Source organism: Eptesicus fuscus, chromosome 17 (genome assembly GCF_027574615.1).
Source record: "Eptesicus fuscus isolate TK198812 chromosome 17, DD_ASM_mEF_20220401, whole genome shotgun sequence".
Lineage (NCBI taxonomy): Eukaryota > Metazoa > Chordata > Mammalia > Chiroptera > Vespertilionidae > Eptesicus > Eptesicus fuscus.
Window position 1 is genome coordinate 26,232,231 of NC_072489.1, and position 21,160 is coordinate 26,253,390.

The window sequence follows — 21,160 nt, forward strand, 5'->3', positions numbered from 1 at the left end:
AGGGTAGCCAACTGCCATTACTGCCTAAAAGGCCACCGAAAATGCAATCCAATTGAAGTTTATTGACAAGTTCTTCATGACTTCGGCTATGATTGCCAGTAAATAAGAAAGCGTCAGATGGTGGGGGCATGATACAAAAAGTAAAATCATTTAAACCTCTCTCATGAGTATTCCCAGTTTAAATATTTGGTCTAACCAAGTAGCTCAAAGTCTCAGATACTATAAATATTACTTTGGGAAAAAGCAGTCTTTCATTTGACACAATGTGTTACGTTGCAAATGCAGATGATTAAATTTCCAGTTCTCTAAGGGGGTACTTTGTTCCTGTGAGCAGCTTATTTACAGCTGGCAAAAACCACATGTCTGGCTGTGGACGTCAGACTTTGTTGGATTATTTAGACAAACATACTATTTGATTAAATTTACCAGTGTAATCAATAGGGGGTTCTGGTTGACACATTAATTACATTCTATGGAAATTCTATGGATGCATCATTTAATTAAAATTTTCACTTAGTACTTATCCGAGTATAAGAAATGTCATCACAGTTTTTTGCACATGGTAATAAAATCACTGGTACATTACCAAGATTAAATCATGAAAAAATATCTACCCTTCTGTTTTCCTTCCTACTAAAATTATCGAGCTTCTTACTGTACCACCTGTGATGACAGGCAGGATAAACAGAATTTCAAAGCTTTCCACAACATCTCCATGTCAGAACAAATGAGTATTTCCAGTCGACAATTTATCATTATAGCATTTCAGAGCCTTATAGCTAATTCTTAAAAACATTAATAACAGCTACCTTTACTGAGTGCTCACTATGTGCAGTGAATATGTTAAGAATTCCACTTAGATGATCTTATTTAATCTCAGAGGAACATCTTGAGGTTTCTTTCCATTATACAGATATGGAAAGTAAGGCACAGGTTATATAGATGGTAAAGACTGGAGCCAGGATTGAAACCCAGATCTGACTCATTCTGAGGCCCTTCTAGTCTAATCCACTTTGTATTTCATAAATACAGAAACAGGCCCAAGGGAATAACCTAACCTGTCTTTCCAAAGGGCACACAGCTGGACAGGGACAGACAAAATGAGGGCTCAGGTTTCTCCCAGTTATCTTTACTGCAATGAGCCATCACTATAGGACTAGACTATTCAGCTTTTTATCTCGTTGCATTTCTTTTTCAGCATAAGGCAGCCAGAGACATGTAAGTAATATCCATTATCACTGCTGCCTGTGATGTATAGAGCAATCATATTTTTAATGGACCCTGTCTGAGTCCTTGCTTGTCTGCATAGCTCTTAAAGAGGTCTGGAGTGAATCTATTGCTTCTTAGTGGCAGTCAGCATTTGGCATAGTTCCTCATATGGTAGAGTTGGATTTCTGTGGATTTTGTTTTCTCCCCTATCTCTGGAAATTTGCCCCCAAAAAAATGTCATACTGTACCTCCCTACTGCAAGAATAAGAACTGTGACTGCTTCATTAAAAGTCTTCTATTTTAAACAGCCCTAATCTGGTCATACCTTTTCCCTGCTTTAAATACTCAGATAAACATTTTGGTGTTTGTTTGTTTTTATTACGAATGAGTATAGAACTTTATCAACTGCTTTATCTGTATCTGTTGAGATAATCATGTGGTTTTCTATTCTAATATGGTGATTTACATTATGGATGTTTTAATGTTAAACCAACCTTGCATTACTGACAATTTGGCCTTAATGTATTATCCTTTGCTAAATTTCTAAATTTGCTAATACTATTTTTATTTGCTAATATTTTATTCAGAATATGTGTCTATGCTCATGATGTCCTTGTCAGGTTTTGTTATGAGTGTTATGCTGGCCTCATCTTGGTTCAGGTGGTGGTGAAAAAGGTATTTACATATATTAAAAGTCATTGAACTCAAGATATTAGACATTTTACTGTATATAAATTACACTTGATTTAAGTACAATTATTAAAAAATCATTCAGATGGCTTCACCTTGCCCTGAAACCAAATTCATTAGAATGGCATTCAAGGCTTCTGTCTTCTTGGACAGATGAATCATCTTTGTCACTTCACCTATTACATGGCTATTCAAGACTACTTTTAGTTATTCAAAACTATCATATTCTTTCATACTGTCAGAACTTTGCTAATGCTCTTCCTTCAGAACTGAATGCTCTCTTCCATGCCTCGCTTTCTCCATCTGGGAGAATTCCTTTCATCCTTCAAGGTTAACACAAACAATGCTCCTTCTAGGATTTTCTGGAAGATTCTGCCCCCTCCCCAGCCACCTGAATGAGCTAATCCCTGCTTTGTGCTGTCACTACTCTGGACACACAACATTCTAACAAACAAAACAGGTGCTGTGTGTAAGTATTTCTGTTTCCTCTGTGAGGTTGAGAGCTTTTCTGAATCTTTTTCTCATCTTTGGATATCCAGGGCCCAATGGCACCCAACAGGGGTAATTAACAAACATTTATTAAAAGAATAAATATTCCCTCCAATACAAAATTGGAGGAAGGGAAAGATTATAACATAGTAAAGTTACCATTTAATAAAACCAATAAATGAATGAATACCTCCTCCAAAACAAAAGAAAGATCTAGCATTATGCTTGTACTAGAGGCCTGATGCACAAAATTCATGCAAGAGTAGGCCTTCCCTCCCCTGGCTGCCAGCACCGGCTTCCCTCCGGCACCTGGGACCTGGGCTTCCCTCACAGCCCTGGCTTTGTCCAGAAGGACGTCTGGCCTAATTAGCATATTACGCTTTTATTATTATAGATATCACTGTATAACAAATTAATCCAAAATGTGGAGGCTTAAAACAACCATTTCACTTATTTGCTCCCAATTCTACACACAGAAGAGTATTACCAGCTTATTAAGAAATAAGGCCCAACTGTACAACTTTTGTAGAATCCCACATGATATTAATTCATTACTGTTCATGAAGAAAATTAGTGACTAAAAATTGTTATGAATTTAATAACATGTTTAAATGAAAAATGCCTCATCAACCATGATAGCACACACTTAATTTTTAATATAGTGATGTTCTTTTTTAAACAAATAAGCTTGGTGCATATGAGTTCTTGTTTCCTTTGCATCAAACACTGGACCCATTTGAGTATCTACTGACAAGTTACCAGACCACAAATTTAGACTAAGAGAATGCTTTTCTAATAACTGGGTCACTCCTTCCAATTACAGTGTTTTACAATTAGCATTGCTGGTATATACTAGACTGGCAATTTAAGTGAATGTATTTGTGCCAAGTAATAATAGATGGCAATTATCTGTGGTTTGGGAAAACCCAGGGCAGTTACTCCTTGAATAATTGACCACAATGACCCACATGTCTGCCCAATCAGAAGGAAGCCTCCATGTTAAGTTGTGTGGAATAACTTATCCACCATTTCTGCATTATTTACTCTGTTGTCCACAAAGTGTGTTCAGTGAAACACTGTGGATTGTTGGTTACATAGAAGGGTTACTTAGTCAAGTATGAATGGGGAGCCCAAAACAAGACTATTTCTTCTTATAAGTGCATAATTTCTTTTCACATATAAATGCCCTGAGAAGTCTTCCAATAAGAAATATAACTTTATTTCATCTATTAGCCACCTCAAATGAGTTGAGAAGAAACATCAAGTCCACCAATAATCAAACAGTACAAGCAGTAATGCTCATAAGATGAACAATTGTGACAGGTTCCTTTTTATAGAAAGCAGAAGAACTATTTATGTTCACAGTAGATGTTATATCACCTTTACTATTCACACACACAAAAGTACTGTTTGTATTGAAGTACTGAAAACTGCTAAGAAAAAAGTGACTTAGATATTTCTTCTTGTTTCCTGTGAGTGTCATATTTAGTACCCATCTCACACAAAGACCACTGATCCTTCAGGTGCCATGTAACTTAGAGAAATGAGTGAGAGACCCAGATCTTCAACAAGGATTCTGGGTTGGCCAAGAATTAAGAAGAAAGAAGCATCTCTTTTGAACTAATGGGTTCTTGTGTCTAGCTTAGTCCTCCTCTGGATAGATGTGGATATTTAAACATCAAGGTATATTCTTTACTTAAGTAATTGGGAATGATACACTTATTAGGAGCCTAAGTCCCTGCCTTGCCCATACCATACTGTCCATGTATTTAAATCAGACTTCATAATCACATCATCTGTTTAAATGGGCTGTGTTTTTTATGCCTATTTTAACCTCCCTTCTTATCAACCTAACATTGCTGCCACAAGGTGAAACCACTGTAATATCCCAGTTGTTTCATTAGGAAGTAGAGCAATAATTTAATTTCTTAAAGAAATATCAAGGAATTAATTACAAATTGCATTATTAGTTTTCTGGTACATTGTGGTGGTGAGGTGATATCACTCACAAATGACCCTCAGATGTTAGCCAGCTTATCAAGGACCCTGCCAGTCCTAAAGGTGTCATCTCATGAAGATGAACTCTTTTCAACTATACTTGACCTTTAACCTACCTGAAGTTTCTGAAATATAAAGTATTAAGGTAATTTAATTATGTTTGATATTTGAATTTAAGAGAATCTAAAGACCATTAGTCTTCTAATCACACAGTGTGATATTATGCATTGTAATCAGCTTTACTTTAACTGCATGAATAGGGAATGGTAAATATGAAATGCTTATTATATGAAAGTAGATTTTTTTTTCCTATAAGGAATTCCTTCTTTTAAATGAATAATATTTATATAGGTATTTGAGGCCTAGCGGGTTTGGCTCAGTGTTGGCCTGTGGACTGAAGGGTCCTGGGTTCAATTCTGGGCAAGGGCACATACCTCGGTTGCAGGCTCAATCCCAGCCATGGTCTGGGCGCGTGCAAGGAGGCAACCAATCGATGTGTCTCTCACATAGATGTTTCTCTCTCTCTGTCTCTCCACCTTCCTTCCACTCTCTAAAAATCAATGGGAAAAATCCTGGGGTGAGGATTAAATAAATAAACAAACAAACAAATAGGAATTTGAGTTCTGGCAAGTGACTTGACCTTTCTGGTCCTCAGTTTCCTCGTCCATGAAGTGGGGGTGATAGTAGCACCTTCCTCATTGTCATTGTGAAGAGCTAATGTAAATGTGAAAGCTTTTAGCACCCTGCCCAACACATAGTGGGTGTTTACTCAAATATTAACTAATGTAATTACAGATTAAAAAGTCAGGTGGTGATAGTGGTGTTTATTTCTATTGTTCAGGCACACTAAGTACCTTGCCTGTTTATCACACTTAATTCTTTGCAAAACATCTTCATGATGATCAATGTAATGCTGGCAGTTGTTAGAGTAGAACAAATAAAAACATGAAACCTAGTTTTCCCTTAAAACTGCAGCTTTGTCATAAGTCACACAGATGGCCTGTATATAAACTAGAAGAAATTATAACTAAGGTGTCTTGTGAAAGTTTTATCATTTATCATTATTAAAAATCATTTACTATGGTCTTTCTTACTGTTCAAGGCACTGTGGGATGAAAACACAATGACACTTCCATGTCTTTCAATAAAAAAAACTTCAGTTTCCTCTAAGACTGGTGCTGTGAAGGGAAGTGAGATTTTGTGTTCTGATGCCAGGCGTCACCAGCTTATATTTACAAACTCAGGGATTATGCTCCTTCAATATTGATCTGACATGTTTAACTGCTTATATCACTCGCCTGCAATGCAGTTTAACTTACTTGTCCATAAAGGGGAGTTTACCAAGTGGTAAATTGGAGTCATATGAAATATTAAAGTAAATATGTTTACAGAGTTAAGGAGAGACTGCAATTGTATGCAATTGCATCAGATGTTCTTGAGTCAGGTCCTCTGTGCTTTTAGATAAGGAACCATTATGAAAGGAGGAGCGATGCCAAATAAGGAAAAGCCTCCAATTCAGCTTTTTTCTGGTGACTGTATGTCTCCTTCCAGATCACTGGAGTTTCTAAAAAAATGTGTCTCCTTTTAAAGTGGTACCTGTGCATACGTTCGTGTACTATGCACTCATTTACTTCAGAATACCTACATCCACATGACCAGAAGATCAGGGTTAGAATTCTGGGTTAAGCAGAATTCTGGTTTCCCCTCCGCTGACATAGAGCAAGTCACTTACCCTCTAGGAAACTTCATTTCCCCCTCTCTCATATTTGAGATAATAATTCTCAAGGCTGTCATGAAGATTAAGTGACATGTATATTAGAGATGTTTGGTAACCAGAAAATTGTGATATGAACGTAGGTGGAATTATTTTTCTGAAGTGGGCTGCATGTATATGCATGTGCAGTCCATTTATTTTTCTAGTTTCTGCATGTAGTTTAGCTCACTTCCATAGATGGAAGAAAAAGCAGCAATTGCAAGTCATTCGCAGTGCAAAAACCTCAAATACTAAACTTTCTACTTTACAGAGAGAACTTGATGGAGCCTATTATGTATAATGCTTACAGTCAGCATTTGGGAGATGAGTTGTAGAAATGATTGATCTTTGGTACTCCCAAATCAAACGATACCTTGTGCTGCACATTATTTTTAAATGGCCTCATGATGAGTCCAATTTTACATTTACCAATGTGTACAGAGATTCACATTTGACGTTTTCCACAAACACTATTTCATTTAGTCTCTTAACAACTTTTCTCGTTTCATATATGGAACTTTGAGTTGTTATGAATTAAGAAACTAGCACAGAATTACACGGCTAGTTAGTGGGCCAGCCAAATACAATCCCATTTTTCTGTGCTTTCTACTACAATGTGTTCCCTTAATGTGTGTTTGGGGATTTTTTTTTCCACTTGTTTCATGAACAGAAACACAGTTCTGTGTTTGTTGTATGAAACAGCTGGTCAGGCAAGACAGCCTTAAACATGCTATGAGTCATAAATATTTTCATTTATTTTTAATTAGGTAAAACTGAAGTCTAGCATTAACACCTTTTGCAAATATTAGGAGGAAATGTAGCTTATTCCTGAAACAAATGTCCCATCACATGCAGATTTTTTCCAGTACAGAATCATGTTGTACTCTAAGAAAAAACTAAAAATACACATTGTGCATGAGACTGTTGTTTTTCTTCTATGTATAGGTGTGACATACTTGTTTTCCAATTAGTAATGCCATACCAACAAAGCCAAACATATAACCATAAAGGCTGTTTGCTACCCTCTTACACATGCTGAGCTAGAACTGTGGAACAACACCATCTTGGTAAGAGCGATTTTGACAGAAAGAAGACTATACTTAGAATTGTGGAGCTTGTAAAATCACAGTTTTAACCAAACTTGCCCCACCCCAACAGAAAACCTAATGCATGGATCCATACAAACCTGCACAAATACGTTTAACATGCTATAAAAAAGGGATACTTTTTTGTTGATTTTCAGCTCATAGACTATACCCATTGGTGCCCAGTAACTTAGAAACTCCAAGGTAAAAAGTGTTTTTGCCTTCATAGACCTAACAACTAAAAGCACCCAGGATTTAATGTTTCTATCTTTAAATGGATAATCTTGGAAATTCCAGGATTGAATCCACTAGATTAAGTTTAGTAGTCATGTGTTCACCTATAAATACGTATAAGCATCTTTAAATTTATACTTTTAAGATAAATTTTTAAGTGTTTATTTTCAAAAGCTTCTCCTAGAAACTACATCAAGACTGACAGTGATAACTGAACTAAAAACCCAAGACTGGGAGTTAATTTCCACCTGTAGGTTTTAGGTAAAGAACATCTCTTTCAGCTGATTCCCACAGTTAAGAATAACAAAGATTACCCCAACAGTGGACAGAAAATAGAAGCTTCAGAGATCTCAGAGCCGTCTTGAGTAATAGCACCTGAGATAAATTCCCAAGTAGTCAAAACTCCACATCCCAAACCCCTTGAGCTGAAGGGTTTTCACACTTTGCCAAATGAAAGACCCATTAACACAGACGCATGCAACGCCTGCCCTGTGGTATTTGGAACAGAAAGGATTCATGGCGGTAGGTTACCCATCTTATTGCTGTATCAACCACATGAAAGCTAGGGAAGGGGCCCCAGATGGAATGCCCCGCATCACCAGGCCCCAGAGGAGTGTGACAGCTGAGAGAAGCATCTACTCTGGCAGACATACTCCAGTTCCTGAATACAAAAAGAGTTTCAGGAGAAGCAGAGGCCCCAGGAGGTGCAGGTCATTTTCTGTTTGACCTTTAATGCTTAGCATTAACGAAGAGCCACAGAGGAGGGTCAGCCTTACCTTTCTGTCATCATCAGCTGGAGCCGCTGCCAGCCTTTGGGGCGCATGCTCTCCCTGGCGTGGCGGTGGGAGCTGGGGGCCCCCGTTCTGGGGAAGCTGGCACGCAAGCTGGTTTGTACAAGGAAGTCCGCACTGAACCACTGCTCACGTCCGGTGCCCACAGGCCTTCCTCTGGTCAGGGGCGCAGGGGCGTTTCTGGAAAAGCCAGACGACCCGAGCATGCAAGTCCGCACGTGGGCCACGTCGCCAGCCACTTCATCTTTAGGGGACCGCCACGTTGTCGGCCGTCCTGAAAGCCACCTTGTAAACTCCAGGAATCCTCGCGCACAGCTGGTTTCTCGTGTCTTGCAGCCAGACACATCGAGTCTTAAAAATGGGCGTAAGAGTGAGCGTAGAATCGTCCTTGTCTTCAAACCCTGATAGTAAAGAGTCTCTGGAACACCTGAAATTCGCCACCTAAGGGAGCACCCTCTTTCTAGCCAAAGTCAGCATCCGAGGACGAAAGACAACACCAAGGGGTCCTCCCCTCCGGCGTGCGTGGTTCCGTGGCTGCGCGGGGGGCGCTTTGGCTGCTGGAACGTGCCCACGCCTGCGCCTGCGCCTGCGCCTGAGCATGCGCAGAAGCCAGAACTGGACTTCTGGCGCCGCCGCCACGTGTTAGCTGGGCTTTGGGTGTCGGTTGCCAACCACGGAAATGCAGGTTTATACAATAATACGGAAATTACCCTATCTACAGGAGTTGTATGTAAGTACTTGGGTGTGCTTTACGTAACCCCCTGAGAATATTTTCTGTAAACTGACGGCAGTAGAAATGTTAAACAATAGTGATTGAGTTGAACTTAGTTATCTTGAGGTAGGAGTTTGAAAAAATCCTATGATCTGAGAATATACTTTTTTTAAAAAAACTCTCACAAATCAATAGTAAAAAAAAATAAATAAACAATCTAGTTATGAACTAGGCCAAAGACACAAACAGATATTTAGCTAAGATATTGGAACGGCAAATAAGCATGTGAAAAGATGTCCAACATTATTAGCCTTTAGAGTAATGCAAATTAAAACCACAATAAGTCGTCCCTACAAAACTGTTGAACTGAATTTTTTTTTGTTTGTTTAAGTAATAATACCAAATGCCAGTGAGAATGTGAAGAAACTAAATCTCTTCGACCTTATTGGTGGGAAAGTAAAATGGTACAACCACTCGGAAACATAGTTTAACAGTTGCTTAACGTATGACCCAGCAATCACATTCTTGGGCGTTCATCCCAAAGAAATAAAAATCTTATGCTCACACAAATACCTATATACAAATGTTTATAGAACTGTTACTCATCGTAGCAAAATATTGGAAACTGCTCAAACATCCTTCAGCGGGTACATGGATGAACATACTCTGGTATAATACCAATTTACTTAGCAATAAAAAGGAATGACTACTGACATGCAACGCCTTGAATGACCCTCAAGGGCATTATGCTTAGTTTTTAAAAAATCAATCTTAAAACATTATATATTGTATTCTCCCATTAATATAACAGTCTCAAAGTGACAAAACTGTAGAGATGGCGAACAGATGAATGGCTGCTTCGGTAGCATGATGAAGTGCTTTTGTGATAATGGAACAGTTCTCTATATTCATTGTGGGGATTATTTTTTAATCCTATGACTTTGATAAATATTTACCATAAAAGCTAGTCAAAAGCTTTTACATCCACTTTTGTACAGTATAATCCTGAAAGTATTTAAATATACAGCGTTGGTTTAATTAAGCTTAAATACCTATTTTTATATTTAGTAAAATCAAATAGTATTGATTTTATTAGCAAGCAACAATTTCAGCATACAGATGTAGGTTATTTTGTAGTAATAATAAGAACAGGGATAAATTCTGGAGTTCAATTTGCTATTGTTTCTTTTCACTCCTTTGTTGGCAAAGTAGAGACTAGTATCTCCAACTTTTCTAGAATTGGGGGGGAGGGGGTTCATTTGTAAAATTTGAGAGCTACATAGCATAATTATGGCAACCTCTTTCGCAGATCACTGCCTTAGTATGGAAGGACTTTCTAGAATAGTGACTTTTCCTCTGCAATCTTGATTACTGTTTACACCAATTATTTTTTTCCTGAAAGTTCTTCTGGTCAGTTTCCCTCAGGTTTAGGCATCAACTGGGCAATTTCACGCTGTTTGTTCTTTACCCCTATGGAAGCAGCATCCTTTAGAAGGCCTGAGCCTCGGTGTCCCCTGGGTATGGAATGCAAGCAACAACTGAATGGTAGCCTATCAACTGGAGTCTTTGTATAGATGTCTTTTTGGTCCTAGCACCTACCTCGCTTAAGCATGCCACTTAATTTTGTAAAATTTATTACTGAGGAAATGAAACAGGAAAGGAAGGATACCAAAAAGCAGGTTAGTGATAAAATAAAGCCTTGGCACAAGCTGACTACAAATGCAACTGTCAAAATCTCAGAAAACTACTCACTTCTGCATGCCTCAGTTGCATCATCTATAAAATGATTATCATGTTAATAGCATCTTCTTCATTGGTTGTTGTGCGGATTGAGAAAATATGTTTTAAACCTTCGAGCCCATTGCCTGCCACATATGATGGCTGCAATACATGTTGATTCCCATTTCTTTTGAGTTTCTACCCTAATTCTTAGCCTTGAGGGTAGTTTGAAAAGATCAGGGACTGATAACTCCATTTCAAAGACCGTTCAATGAGGATGGCCTAAACAAAGCAGATTGCCCGTAATACCTTTCCTTGAAAAAAATAAAAACCACTGAACTTCACTATATCCTGGAGTCTCTGAGATATTCAGAGAGCACCAGGCAAGCCTTTGTCTCTGCGGGAAATATAAACCAGTGGGGAAGAATAGGAATACCCAATGGACTAAAACTCATCCTAGGAAGGGAGAGTAAGTACTCCATCTGGGAAACTAAGAATGGTTTCCTGGAAGAAACTGAGGGACTGAGGGGTTTGCTTATAGGAGTTTTCCCAATGTTCTGTTTCTTGGGGGATGTGGCAAAGAGAGAGCCCTTGCAATAAAATATGGCTCCCTTTTCCCCAGCCCTCAATATCTCAGAACATGTTACCCGAGAACTCCTGGAGGACCAAGGACACGTTGCCATCTTTGCATCCCCAGCCCTTTATACACATCCTTCTAAATAAAAGTTTATTAAATGAATAAATCCCTTAAGGTAGCTGAGCACATCAATACCATTGTTCCCCAGGCTGGAAGTGAGGAGGTTTGGGCACACTAATTTTAGCAGGCCCCCTCAAAGCTCTCTGAGGGCCCAGGCCAGTTTGGTTGTGCTCACTGTCGCCTCCTTAGAACTTGACATACTGTAAGCATTCTAAATACTTATGTGAATCCTGAAAAAAAATACCCCTGGTCCTGTCCTCAGAGGTCACAGTCAGCCTGGAAGAGGAGAGCTGGACTATCTTGGGTTTCCAAGGATTCTGACAACCCCTGAGCGGCCAGAAGTCAATTTCACTTCCTCACTCAGCCATTTGTTGGAGGTTGTAAATCACCCGCTTACTCAGGTTGGGGGCTGCCTGTGAGTCCTTAAGCCCCCTGCGGGGATCCCAAGAGCTAAGTCACCAAGGAAGGTAACCCAGAGGGGGAAGCCTGACAGCACGTGCAGCCGCCCAGGGGAGGAGGAGGCTGGGCTAACGCCGCCCTTAGTCAGCAGCTGGGCTCGGTTTTGAAACAAAAGCCAATGTCCTCCCTCGGAGCCCGCGGCCGGTCAGCTGCTAGGGGAAAGAAAGCCATGCTGCCCAGCCGGTTAGTGGCCCAACTTACTTTTCCAGAGCCTGGGACAAAGGGCCAGCAATTGCACGGGGAACGGGTGGGATGTTAGGGATGGGAACCGGGGCGCAAATCTCATTGACCCGCCCCTCCCCACGGCCCAGGAGAGGGGCCTGGGTCTCCCAGGCTCTGCGCATGTTTGTCCTGGGCAATCCGCCTCCGAGCCCGGGCCCAGGCTGCGGAAAGCCGAGGCCCCCTCGCCACCCGCGCACCCGGCGCCCAGACACACCGGGCCCTGGTTTCATGAATGAAATCCAATCGTGTGGATATAAATAGCCGCGAAGGCTGCTAACGTCACAGTGAGCGCGGCTGCCGCCACCGCGGCGGAGCTCGGTGCCGGGAGCTCTATCCGCCGAGCTGGCCCGCCCGGGAGCGGGGTGGGGGCCGGAGGAGAAGGGGAGGGCTGGGGGTGGAAAGGGGCGAACCCCTCTGTCCCCGGACTGGGAAGAGCGGCCGCGGCGGGAGGCGAGCCCGCCAGACCCGGCAGTGCCATGCTGCCTTTGTGCAAAGTTGGGCGGCGGGCTGCACGCCGCGCGCAGCGGCCCCGCACACCCGCGACCGCGCGCAGTCGTGGCTGCTGCTGAGTGACGGGGGGGCCCCCCCGCTCCCCCCCCAGCCCTTGAAGGCGGAGAGAGCTCGCGTCTCGCTCGGCTTCAGGGTAGGTTCTGTGTTGTGAGTGCGCTAAGGTACGAAACTTCTCGGAGCCGCCGCCGCCGCGCAGCCCCTACCGCCCCCTGCCCCAGCGGGTGGCGTGCGGGGGTCCCCGGGCCGCGCCACGCGGTGAGCAGCGTCCCAAGAGAGAGTTGTGGGACGGAGATGCCATGGGAGCCACCCTCGTTTCTCCGCGAGGCCGGAAACCCTCACAGCAGAGGCAAACGAGAGATTTCTAGGAGCGCCCGCACAGCCGCACCCCTAACTTAGAGCTGAGAAAATGAACAACAGGCACCCTTAGAAGGCTGGCTGCGCCAGGGAGGGGGTGGTGCCGCGCCGACAGGAGGGCTCTTTTCCTTGGAAGGACGGCGGTGGGGAGCCAGAGACCCCGAAAGGGGGATAGGCTTGCCCTTTTGGCGCTTGCACCCCCAGGAGAGTTGACGGTCAGCCCACAGTTTGGCACTCCCCACCTCCAACCCCCCTGTCTGTGGAGTCTGTTGTGAGTTGCTGTGACAACAGTAGGAGCTGCCATGAGGGGCTTTCAAAACCTCTTACCTAGTCTCCCTGTGCTCAGCTTTCGGGGAGAACAATGGGGGTGGGGGTGGGGGGAGCGTGCAGACAAGGGAATCCAACCTCCTCACCAAAGAAAGAAATGAGAGGAAGGCACAGCGATGTAAAAATATATCATTAGCTCCTACTGTTAGCTGTGCCGTTCCTACCCTCAGCAGTATCAAACATCTCAACTGAGGAGCAATGTCAATATTTAGACTTGGACAAGCCAGAAAGTTAGAAGGGAGCGCCAGGCACAGGGTTTTGACTTGGCTTTGCACGTCAGCACACAAGCTGTGCCTTTCGAGCTGACTGTACACATTTACTGCGGGTGAAAATGCATGAAGGTTGATATATACACAAAGGCACCCAGACCTTCCTAGGAAGGTCTCAGAAGACCAAGAGTAGCCTTGACTTTGAACTTCTCCCAACTTGCGCTGTTCACACAGCTCTGTTGGAACCCAGCCAGATGCTCAGCCTAAGGTTTCTCTAGTTTGGGGCTCTCCCACCCCCAACCAGGCTGTGTTGCATATTCTACACTGAACTGTGCATCCTCTCTAAACTGCAAAAATATTGTTATCAGTAGTTTTGATCTTTGTATACCTTCTCTCACTAACAGCAGATATAAATAGCCAATAGTCTGTTTTTGTTTGATCTCAGACAAGCTCTAGGCTTTCCAAACATACACTATGTTTACAAAAACTCTTTATAAATTTGGAATTATGTTTAGTTTCCAATAACTTTGTAGATGCTTAAGAGAGTCTCCAGTTGCTAAAAAATAAACACAAGTTTGTTTGTTTCAGTGTAAATAACGTCTGCATATTACTCTGCAGGTGGAGTGGGCAGTGAATTATTACATTAAACAAGGTTTCCTCTGAGATTCCTGGATCATATTTGGACATATTAGTGGGAAAGGGGTTTAACCAGTCCAATCCAATGTGGAAGACTGAAAAATAATTTGGAAGCACTAAAATCACAGCCAGTTTTCTTCTAAACTTGCCCATTGGTTGTTATTTTCCAAAATGTTGAATGTAGTGTAAATTGAAGTACAAAAGTCTGTGTGTGATCAAGATGTGGAAATAGAAACACAGGTAGTTTAATGTCATTGGCTCAATAACATAACTTACTGACTATTCAGATATAATTTAATAGGGAAAAAAGAATCGTGTGGACTTTTACTTATGATAATATTATCTTTAAAAAATGTTATTTTAGAGGAATAGCATGTCTGCCTTTATGACTTTTGTATTGCAAAATGTCTGTAAGCTTTTCCTTGTTCCTATCCTTGGGTTTGTGGCCAAATGCTTTTTTTGTAACATACCCAGTGTTCAGAAATATATTTTAACAAATGCTACAAAATGTTACCCTCGCTATTTTAGGATAACATTTTTTTGACCCAAAGAAATGCTACTTTACCACTGGCACCTAGCAAAAGTAAAGCAGATTCTGCCCCTTTTGGGGGAGGGGTTGGGGGAGAAAACAACGTATGTTGAAAATTTTAGTAGCTTTTCATGTGCTCCTGGCAAGCAGTAGGGTTTATACAGTATTTCTCTCTTTTATGTAGGTAAGTCCAGCTGTAAGCAGAGTGTTTTGTTCTTCACATCCAGCAAGCCAGGTTAGTATCTTTGTACAAACCCATGACCACAGATTACATCTTGTGTGTCTAATTCTGAGCATGCATTTGAGAACAGGTTTCTTAGTCAATTTGTCTTACAACAATTTGTCTTTGTCATTTTTTAATGGAATCATTTATTAACATCATAACTTCAATGATTATTAAAATTATTCTATTTACTCTGTGAATAAAATGGACCTTGAATCAATTTGTCCTTTATAAGACTTTTTTATTAGGGTGGGGGGGGAATAAAAGTGGTGCCTGAGTAGCTGAGGATACTGGAGATCTAAGTGCTTGATAAATAAGGTTTTACTTCTAATCTTAGCACTCTAGAGCTGGAAGAAACTTGATAAAATAATAGTTGGCATTTTTTAACATGAACCAAAGTTAAGGTAATGTACTGCATTCTTTGCATTTATGTTCTCATTCTGCACCTAAAAAACTCCCCGTGATGTGAAATTACTCTCTTGAGGAATTGGAAGCTCAGAGAAGTTAGATAATACGTTCAATTCCTAGTTCTAGGCAATGGAAAAAAATAGAATTGATTTTTTAAAAAAAGTTCTATCTTACTCTAATACCTAACTCTCTAGTTGAAAAATTCTTCTCCAATAGGGAAACTGGGGCCAAGAAAAGTTAAGTGACTTGCCCAATATAACTTGGTAATTACAGCTCATATCATACAGCTGTTACAAAATAAATCAATTTGATTTTCTAGAATCTAGAGTAAAACGGTGGAATAATAAGTATTCATGTCTACTTTCTGGCATGGAACTGTCAAAGATCTAAGTAAGTTTTTATCATGAAATCTCTGGTCCTAAGGATCTTACAAACAAGTAAGACTGTATAAAAAAAAATTAGGAATAAATCAAGAACATGTATACCAAAAGGCCAAATGGGGGGTCATGGGTACATTGACAAGAAGTTCAACATTTTCCACTCTGTGAGATTACTTTGTCATTGGGGGGGGGGAATATCCAGTACATACTTTGTCTGGATAGATGATAAATGGGTGAAAGTGTAGGAAAAGATAGAATGTAGAATTTCAACTGAACAGAGAGAGATTTTGCAGTCATCTAGAAACACTAAATTACACTATCTCAGACTCAAAGGTGTTACTGCTTCAAAAGCATTGTACAAAAATAGGCAGTTCAATCTCATTACTTGGAGGCCTCACTTGGGCTTCATGTAATGGGGTTGGTTCAAAGAATTCAGGTGATTTGAATTTGGTTTTTGTGTTGGAATCTGCATAGCATCTTAGAGAAAGCATTGCAATTTGGCATGTTGCTTGAAAGTACTGTATTCCTTTTGGAATTTCAATTTGTCTGAAATATGCCATGTAATGGATTTGGATACATAATAGATAAATCCCAACTAAAGTCCTGAAAATAGCCAATATTTATAGATTAAGTAAGACATTTTTAGTTTTTGCCTAGGTTGATAGTCTTCTCTCCCCCACTCTTCCCTACTTTTTGAAAAATCATTGGTGACAGTTCTTAATCCTTTTAAACAGGGGTAATAAAAAAAAGAAATGGCCAAAACCGGTTTGGCTCAGTGGATAGAGTGTCGGCCTGCGGACTGAAAGGTCCCAGGTTCGATTCCGGTCAAGGGCATGTACCTTGGTTGCGGGCACATCCCCAGTAGGGGGTGTGCAGGAGGCAGCTGATCGATGTTTCTCTCTCATCGATGTTTCTAGCTTTCTATCCCTCTCCCTTCCTCTCTGTAAAAAATCAATAAAATATATTAAAAAAAAAAAAAAGAAATGGAAACAAATTACTAAAGAAAACCTTAATATATCATCTTTTATTAAAGTATTGATATTACCAACTCAAGCTAATAGCCCTAAAAGCTTATTAGTTAAGATATCCTTTTAAGCATTTAAGGGGTGGTTATAAGATGTTCCATAACAGCTTTGTCCTGTAAAAATTGTTATATAGTGTATCATTACAAAATAGATCATAAGAGCATTATTATACTGGGAAGATCCCATTACAGGTTGAGACTTCAGCATCAACTGATATTTGGTCATAGCAACTACAAATCTATAATTACTTCAAGAGTAAAATTATGCTCTGAATCGTATAGTGTTAGTACCACAAGAGATGCTAGAATTTGTGTGATATCTCTAATGATAATTTAATTAGCAATCATTTTTGGTTTGTTTTTGTTTTGTCTTAACTTCAGAAAGCTTTAGTTAATGTGCTTGACTTATCTCAAAATATGGCTGGAAACATTTGAAATTTTACTATGTTTTTTGTTCAGAAAATGTACTTGTATAGAACAGAATAATTTTTTTAAATCTTTTTGTTGTTCTCCCTTTTAGAAAATAGACAGTTCAATTTCATTATTTGGAGGCCTCACTTGGGCTTCATGTAATGGGGTTGGTTCAAAGAATTCAGGTGATTTGAATGTGGTTCTTAATGTTCATCTTCTTTTCTCCATCCAAGCTTTGACCAACCTCACAACACCAAAACAAAACTTGGAGAAAGAAGAAAAAATAAGTCACAAAAAGTAGTTTATGTAGAAAGGGATAGGAAGTGGTAGTGTGGGAGTAGTGGAACAGGAGATGGGGGAAGGGAAAGCTTTGATGGGGAGGTCCAGAGGCAGGCACTCAAGTGGATGGGGTGTGTGTAGATTAGTTATTTACATGTCAACATGAGAATTGTTTGGTTTTTTTATTATCTAAACAAAGTGAATCACCTCCTCCTCTTCCTAGAATCTTTTGTTCCTGTGCACATAGGGCAGAAATTGGGCAATGGACAAATAAGACGCTGAAATGAAATGTGGGTATGACAGTAGTCTTTCCAAATGTCCAAGAACACTATGGTCTTCAAATACTTTGAGAAGGTTTTATCCACTAAGAGGGAATTAGAAAGTTTTAAAAAAAAAGAAAGAAAGAGATGCTAAAAGGTCCAGAAGGAGCAATTACATTTTTCTATTCTGTACCTGAGTTAATTTATTGCACAAACATTGGTTCATGAAAAGTTCTCAGTGCAAATGAGTTTACCATCTCAGGTTCCATTTCACTGGAAAAATTTCCTTTGAATTGTTACCCAACCATAGATCCAATCCCTGATGATCTGGAATAACAATAGCCAGTACTAGTTATGCTCCTGCTAGATGCCAGGCACTTTACTACATTACAGCTCATGTTCATTATCAATTTCAATTTACAGAAGCAAAAAATGGAACTCAGATATGTTAAGTCAAAGAGCTAATAGGAGATAGAGCTTGGATTTGCACTCAGATCTAAGAACTTGAATATATATTTATTTTTAAAGAATGCCTAGAAATAAAAACAACACTTTAAATCATTTTATTCCAGGTTACTCTTGCCAATGGTATAGTATGGGAGTAAATAATTATTCTTGTGTGTGTGTGTGTGTGTGTGTGTGTGTGTGTGTGTGTGTGTGTGTGTGTTTTAATTTAATGTAATTTGAATCACATGGCAGGTTTTTCTCAACAAATTTGTTAACTCTTCAGGTCATTTCTAATATATTTTGATGAAAGTCTCTGTCTTAAATAGTTGAGTCATGGAGGGTTGAATCATGGATCCAGAAAAGTTCTTAAGGACACTTAATCCAACCTCATGTAGGTTAAAAAAAAACTGCCATCTAGAAAAGTGGTATAACTTACCCACTCTCATAGTTAATAAGTGACACATCTGGAACAGAACCCAGGCTTCTAAGTCCCAGCCCTGGGCTCAATTCTATTATATAACACTGGCAGAAAAATGCCAAGTCTTCTAAACCCTCCAGCTTAGCCAAAATTACAACTATCAGTATGAAATACATCTGAAACCTAAGATACATCCAGAAATGGGTGATAAAGATGTGTTGGGTACTAAGAGATCCCTTACTTATCTTCATTAACACCGACATAGGAAAAAACCCTTTCCTCTTATCCAGAAGATAACAACCCCATACTCTGATTCCTGCCACGCTGTCTTTGTTGAGCAATCTGTTTTAATTAAGGAAGGAGCTATTTAATTTTATCTGTGGAGCTCCAGATTTTTATTTACTATGTGACATGGCTGAAATATTTCCTTGGACCTCATTTTGCTAATCTGTAAAATGGGGACCATATCACCTCCTCTAGAGGCTTATGACGATATTAGGAAATTACACATGTCCAGCACATAGTAGGTGTCCAGTAAGGGTTAGTTCTCAGCCTTCCTAGATTATTTCAAGGGAAAATGCTACAACACATTAGGGCAGTGATATCATTTTACCCCTAAATGTACTAAAGTTATTTGAATTCTGATATCACAAGGATGGTTGTAGTAATCTTTTTTCTTGGGTAAAAACAGGCATGATGGTCTCTCTGGGTACCACTGGCCCAGTCGCAATTACATTTGATTTGTTTTCTTCACATTCTAGGGTTGCCAGAGTTTACCTGAATTATTTTACTGTTCCGGTTTCTGCCGCAACTAATCCCAAGTTCCTCTTGGAGATTTGTGGCTCGAATTTCCTTCCAGACACTGTTTAAGTAGCTAACGTGATTTCCCATAGACCTTTGCAGCTCAAAGCAACTACAATATTTTCAACCAAATAGCTAAGAAATATTTCCAGAGAATATTATGGCCAGTAGAACATTTTTGCTTTCAATTTCAAAATATGTGACACTTTCCTACCATCATTTCAATTAACTTGAGCACTGAGTGTTGTCTGTGTGCTGGCCCTCTCTTTTCTTTCTGTCCTGTGTTGCTGACTGATATATTGATAGGAAAAGCATGAGCACTACAATTTCCCCCTTTCGCCCTCAGCACTTGATAACTACCCTGGCCTAAATTACATCCCTGGGAAGTGTTTCATCACACTCCTCTCCCAGCTGCCACACTTTGTCATGTGGCACTTGCTGCCCTGCTTTGAAATTTTGGAACCAAGTCTATGGCAACATTTCCTATTCATCACGTATATGGAGGAAAGCTACTATTGTGATTTTTTTCTGTCTTGTACTTTTTTCCTCCTTCTTAAATTAATAATCCAAGTGGCCTAGAATAGCCTTTATTTTCCTAGTGGCACAGTTTCCCTTTCAATATTTGACAAATGTATATTGCAAGATGTAGGTCCTTTTCTTCTGGTTTATGGGTAGCAATTGTGTATTTTCCCCAGTGCTACAAAGTGGCTAGACTGGTTTTAGATGCTTAAAGACCACTAATTGCTAGATTGTCCTTAACCTTATTGCTAATCTCAAATTGGTTATATAAATTCCAGTTCATACCAATGAGTTTCTTTTTAAAACTAGAGGCCCGATGCACGAAATTTGTGCAAGAGTAGGCCTTCCTTTCCCTGGCTGCTGGCACTGGCTTCCCTCTGGCACCCGGGACCCGGGCTTCCCTCCGGCCACCGGCTTCGTCTGGAATGTTGTCTGGAAGGATATCCAGTCTAATTAGCATATTTATTATTATAGAAAGTGCTTCTCAAACTTTAGTCAGCATACAGATCACCTGGGCACCTTGATAAAATGCAGATTCTGATTCAGTTCTGGGGGTTAAACCCAAGGTTATTCTCACAAGCTTCCCATTGATGCCAGTGCTATTGGTGTGGGAACCACAGGTTGAATAGTGAGGCTCTATAGTATAATTGTTACTATATCTTATGCCAAAACTTATTACTTATAGGCCCTACAACTCCCACCTTATTTTGTTTGCTTGTTTCTTAAATCATAATAGAGTCATGGAATCTTAAACATGGGAGGAATGTAGACAGAGGTGTGCTGGTAAATCAACCAGCTCTCTGGGGGAGAGGGGGGAGAAATGCATTTATGTGCATACATAAGTTGATGATAAATTTTACTGACATAAAGAATGTGTGTAGCATACAATTTACAAATAATAATAAAATATACAATACTCTTTATTGTAAATTCCATATAGCCCATTGGGTTTCACAGAATGTTTGTTGGTTTTTGCAGAACTCTTCTATCCAAAGCCTACGTAGGATACAATTGATGAAGAGGTGTAATTCCCATATAAATGTTGGCTGATAGTTTTCTTTAAGTTAATGAGTAAAACAAAGTTAAAATAACAAAGACATATGTCAGAACTGTGTACATTCATTAAAAACTAGAGGCCCAGCACACAAAATTGTGCACAGGTAGCTCGCCGCTGCTTGCCACTGCTCTCGCCGCCCCACCTGGTGCCTCTCACTGCCCCACCCACCGCCACTCATGGGCCAGGGGGGAGGGACCGAGAGGTGGTCAATGCACCTCATGGCGACTGGTCGAGCCATCATTCCAGTCATTATGCTTATGGTCCCTGGCCTGTTATTATATAGGATATGAATAACTTCTTTGCTGAACCA

At 40.2% G+C, this 21,160-nt stretch overlaps 1 protein-coding gene and 1 pseudogene across 3 annotated transcripts in view; one reads left to right on the top strand and one right to left on the bottom strand.

Annotated features, from left to right (window-relative positions):
• Window positions 1-12,180, bottom strand: part of LOC129152099 (ATP-dependent RNA helicase DDX54-like) — a 67,025-nt pseudogene extending 54,845 nt beyond the window's left edge.
• Window positions 12,181-12,487: 307 nt separating this feature from the next.
• The window catches only part of RHOBTB1 (Rho related BTB domain containing 1), a 63,391-nt gene continuing 54,718 nt past the window's right edge, over window positions 12,488-21,160 (top strand). For 2 of the 3 annotated variants that reach the window (XM_054729023.1, XM_008145474.3), the window contains exons 1-2: window positions 12,488-12,701; window positions 14,808-14,858. The gene's annotated coding sequence lies outside the window, so the exon portion shown is untranslated. The remainder of the gene's footprint in view (window positions 12,702-14,807; window positions 14,859-21,160) is intronic. The other variant, XM_028151505.2, reaches the window with a different exon arrangement.